Raw genomic sequence first — 5,815 nt, 5'->3', positions numbered from 1 at the left:
CCATGGGCTCAGAAATGCAATCCACCCAGCCACCAGAGCCCAATACTCAAGGGGCATCCTCTGTGTGGGCTGCGTGTGCCCACTGGCTTTGGGGGTTTGTGGGGGAGGCAGGATATTCACCCACCACGTCCAATGAAGTGACAGGAACATACATGGAGGGGTGGGCACTCGCCCACCACCTCCAACAGGATTATGGCAGTGACACAGGGGATGGGGCACTCACCTGCTGCCTCTGGCAGGGCTACAGCAGGAGCATGGGGGTGTGGGTGCAAGTTAAAGTGAGAGTACACAAATGGCACCCACTAGCATGTCTGTCCCTGGAGAGAGTCCCAACAAGCTTCTGTCCTTCTGGCAGATGCTTTAAGAATAGCAAATGAACCCCCTTCACATATGGCCTAGGCTCTTTTCAAATTGCTGTTTGTAGACTGAGTCCCAGGGTAAATGAATCTGCGCGTCAGCCCTTTAAGATCAGAATCACCATTCCCTACAGCCTCCTTAGGAGGTAAGCCCTGTTGGTTTTCAAAGCCAGAGGTTTTTGAGGGTTTGGCAGTGAAAACATAAGCTGGTTTTCTTATGCTTTGTTTCTATTCTATTGGTGAAATAAGGTCAATAGATGAGAGTGAGAAAAGTGGATAGGATTTTGGATGTTTGAAGTAAGAGAATATTTTATAGGGAATCTTTTGGGGAATGTGAGGGAAGATTGACAAAGGAAATATCACTGGACTGCTGGGCTTAACTGAGTGTTCCTTTGAGACTTGTCATAAATTTAACGTTGTCTTGTAGCTATATATAGCACATAATGAATGCAGCTGTGATTGTGTAATTTTTTTCCAGCTTCACTGAGCTAGTCTGTTGTAGGTGTGCAATATGTCAAGTGGCAGGTTTAACAAAGGTGAAATTTGTGCCAGGCAACTAGGACTTAGGGACAGAGGAGTAAGACTGTCAAGGCTAGGAGAGAGAGATGGAGTATAATACCGGATCATTAGGGCAGGTGAGTAGGAAATGAGCTATCTCTGGTGGTACTTGAATTTATGTCAGAAACTTTACAAATATGGGCAAAAGCTTTGACAGTAAGGATCAAACCAAATGCTCAGGCAAGGAAACCTAGAATAGTCTTACCAGCACAGAGCAGGAAGGTAGAATAGGTAGGACAAAAGGAGGTCAGCGATGAAAGAGAGAACAAAGCAGAAAAATTTATCAGGCTTGAAAAGGCAGTGAACTTTAGTCAGCCAAAAATCAGCTGGGTTTGGACTGGGGACAATAGCAGAATAAATAACAAACCACAGGATGTGTTATGCTACCACAGAGAGCTATCAAATAATATCTTTCGGTGGGGTAGCCCAGGGCATCTCTGAGACACTCAAGTGGCCCATCCTGGCCCTAAAAAGGCTAATCCATCACAAGCTCAATCCCAATGAAGAATACACTTAAACTCAGTTCTCTCATGCTGGCTCACAGGACAGCCTTAAGCTTTCACGGTAGATCAAGGACCTTGCCACAAGCTTAATGGGAGCTAAATTTCCAAAATATCTGGGGTGGTAACACTGTGCCCCCAAAGCTGGGACAAGGGTTCCCATAGCTGTGTATTTGACTGGGTTGCCCACAAGGCTGTTCTTTTCTGACACAAAATGTAGGTACCCCCAAAGCAATTCTTTTTCCTATCATTTGCCCTTGAGGATCCATTACTATATTTCATCTTTTTCATATGCACTGTTAATTGCCAGAGTGAATGATTTTGTGAAAAATAATTTTCCTTTCCTCGGTAATGGGAAATTCTTTTCATGCCGTCCAAGTATAATAAGTACCATTTATTCAGTGTTTATATATGCCTGACTACACTAAATTCCTTACATAGTCTCATTTATTTGTCTCAATATGCCTCTAAAGTCGGTATTATCATGATTCTATATTTTTACATATGAGGTAACCGAAGCCCAGAAAGTATAACTGACCTGCCTAGAGTCACATGACCCATAAGGGCAGAAGCCAGTACTTAAACCTAGAACTTTCCCCAAAATTCCTGCTCTTAAACTGATTGATATGCATAGGCAAGAATATGCAGTGGGAAGCAAGAGGGGACTGATATATTCATACAAGATGGGAGAATATTCTAGCTTCCACCTTCTCACTCGCATGTTCATTCAAGTCCATTATAGGTAAATAAAAAATCCCCCATTACAGATTTGTGGGAGTCTTCTGGGGACTCTTTTACCTACCAGCAAACTTTTCAGTAATGGTGGGGATTATTTTTAAAAAACAAAAAGGAGGAGAAAAGTGAGAAGTGGAAATGATGGAGAATATTTTCCCCTCCGGGTCCAGGCAAATGCATTTGTCTTATTAACTATCTTGACTCCTGGTGAAAAGACAGACACTCAGCAAGTGAAAGTAGTGCTCTTCCCTAGTACCTGTCCTACCTGTGTGAGGACTAGAAATAATCAGGGGAGAATATCCTATTCAATCTTCTGCATCACATGCTTATTCGATTGGCATTGCTCCAGAGCAAATAAATTACTATGGAAGGAGCAGCTTTACTTGAGTTTCGACTAAACAATAATAACATCAACAAAACAATAACAATAATAGCAAAAGATAACCATATTAACCACTGTGGATTTGTGTGCCACCTGGATTTTTCAGGAATATGAGGTCCACAGCCCTGATGTGTCTGTTGTTTAATGCCTGGTCTTCTATGGTACATACAGATCAAAAACTCTTCCCTGAAAACTCATGAGAAATTTACATACAGTGAATTCACAGAACCCTCAGTTTTTTTTGTAACAGAACCTGAACGATCATACTTTATTCCTTTCTACTTGACTTTCAAAAGTAACATTTTATTATGCAGGGACATCAAATGTCACATAATTTGCATATATTTGAAGAAATTAACAAGTTATATTTTGTATTCATTTAGTACCTGGCTCAAAATACCAACCTTGAAACATCTCAGAAGAATCCTTATTAATTAGAACTCTCAGTTTTTTATTATGCATTTGGTCAGGGACTAATTGCCATATCATAAACACTCTTTGAACAGCTGCTTTTTTTAAAATGTGTGTTGGTTTCTCGTTTAATCAAACTTAATACATTTTATTTCCCTTGAATATGGAATTCTAATTCAATATTTAACCTTGACTCAAATTTTATGCTTTTTAAAATAAAGACACATTAGTTTTGTAAAAATATTTTTTCTAATTATCTGCTAAGTAAACTTCTTTTCTCTTCTTTTACCTCTAACGGAAACAACTCAATCTTTATGCAAAGATATTTGATGATATATATAATACTGGTTTTACAGAATACCATGTCATTTCATTGCATAATTCATTTTAGTGCTTCTATCTATCAAAATAGAGTATTTTGATATTCATCAGAAGTTTCTCTAATAATTTTCTTTCTCCTTTCAAATAGGCACATATAAATGAAGGAACTGCCTTACAACACGTAATTGGGCTGACTTATTTGCTTGTGTTTGGGGATTTATACAGTGATTTGTCTCCAAAGAGCAACGGAAGTAATTTCTAAAGATGGGAAACATAAAAATGTTAATGTGAAGACGAGAGGGAAGGTTTTAATTAAGGAGAGGGCTGATGAATTGTGCTGGTGATGACAACTCTGACATCATTGCCTGTCTCCGTGAGGACACGAGAGACAAAACAGGAGGGTGCCTTTGGGAAGTCGTAGTTATCATCACCCAAGGCAATGAGCTGTTCAGTACAGCTTAATTACGACTGCTGCTTGTCACCCCGATACTTGACAATGCACCATGTGCACTTTCCTTGCTCTGTCAACTGCCCGCTCTGTCAGCCGACGGAGCATTTGCTGCCAAACGTGTGGCCGTCTTCCATCGCCAGAGAAGATGGATGGTTTACCCACATCTAGCCTCCAGGCAAGGGCCAACTCATTTTCTCCTCAAAATATCTTGTTTCCTGGGACAGGTTCCACCAGAAATTTGACTGGAAATTTGTTTGCTTACTTACCACATCTTAGGTCAGAAAAAAAGGGAGGGAAAAAAATCCCTCGTTTCTGACCGTTCTCATGAAAAATGACTGAAATTGGTCAGATGACAGAATAATTTTAAAAGGAAAACAGCTGAGGTTTTCCAGAAGCTCAATGAGCCCCAGGAGCTAATGAAACAACTGTATCCTCCACAGACACAGCAAAGGAGCACAACGGATTCAAGGGCTGCTCTGCAGCTAACAGTTCTTTGAAAGTCTTTCATTTATTTCTCAGAAGAGATGAGCTCAAGTTGAATAAAGAATTGTTATTTTTTTAAAAAGACAGAGAATGGGAGGTTATAAAAAAAGTATTTTAGATTCTTATACATGGAAAGACGCACATTTTTTTAAAATTACAGTCTATCTCTCACTAATGAAGAATATAATTCTCCAGTTTTCAAAGAGTAAAAATTAATGTTAAATTCCAATTTTTTTTACAAATTGAATCATCCTTCAACTATTTCATGTGTTCACCATTGTTTTATTTTTGGTTTTTATAGAAAATTGATACCATAGTTTAGGTAAATCAGCAGCCTTACAATTTTTTGTTTTGTTTTGTTTTAGTTAGGTAAAGTATTCTTTGCATGCATAAGTCCAAGACTCAAGAGTTAGTTTTCAGTGTTGGGCTGACAAATATTTCCTAGGTAACCTTTGCAATTATTTTTGCCTTTCAGAGTAAAAGACCTTTGTTCTTTAGCAGTTACACCACACACACACACACACACACACACTCTCTCTCTCTCTCTCACAACTTGAAAACTGATCTTCTGCCAGGCCCCTCTGCCATCTGCCCATGTATGAAATCGGTAATTTGATAGGCTGTATCACATAGACTGACGATCTGCAATCCTGGTAACAGTATTTAAGCTCTGAGATCCCACTAGGAAATCTGTTCAAATATAGAGCATCCACTGCTTTATGTTTTCAACTATTTTAAAACTAGATAAAAGAGAAACCTCGGTTATATTCATAGAAATTTCCTTTCCCAAAAGAGAATAACCCAAGTAAGCACTTTTGAAGTTTATATCCAGTTGCATACAATTAGACATTGTGCATTTCTGCAAAAATAGAAGGTTAGTTGGAGATATCAATCAGTAAACAGAGTCTGTAACATGTTCAACAAATACAGACATTGACTTTGGCATATTCATAGAATTAATGTCTTTTTGGATATAATAGTAGATAATTTTTGTTCTTTAGAATTAACATAAGTTTACATAGTTACTTTCAGTAAATTTAATCACTGGAACTGAAAGAAAGCTGCCTATGCAGCAGTATTGAATGGAGCACTTACAATGTATCTGTAGCATAAGTGGAATGTGCTAGGGAAAAGAAAATTCAAAGATAACTTCAGGAAGAGTTCCATGGCAAAAATAATTTCTACAAATCACATAAAGAACTATTTGTTTCCTCTCATAAATGTACAGTGAGAATATCTGGTTTAAGTTGTAAAAGATACACACAAAGGCTATCCATAAAGTATTTAATTAATTATACATTTTATAAAGGTGTATTTCTATGTCTAGTTACTAATAGTATCAAAATGCCTTAGTGTTCCCCAATCTTATAAAACTTAATATTCAAGAATGGGTTTGATTTCACTGTTTGTTGTCCATTAAAAAAAAAAACAGCTTCAATTAATCCAAACATATTCCTTATATTATTAGGCATTAGAGAAACCCTGAAGCATCAGTGGCTCCAACAATCCTTCTTTCTAACTCTGGGCACCTACGTGCCAACAGACAACGCAGAGTGGAGCAGACAGTAAACACCTGCTCTTCAGGATCAGTGATCATTAACCCTGGAGCTCTTCCTAG

This window comes from Hippopotamus amphibius, chromosome 13, assembly GCF_030028045.1.
Source record: "Hippopotamus amphibius kiboko isolate mHipAmp2 chromosome 13, mHipAmp2.hap2, whole genome shotgun sequence".
Lineage (NCBI taxonomy): Eukaryota > Metazoa > Chordata > Mammalia > Artiodactyla > Hippopotamidae > Hippopotamus > Hippopotamus amphibius.
Note: the sequence above shows the minus strand (reverse complement) of the source record.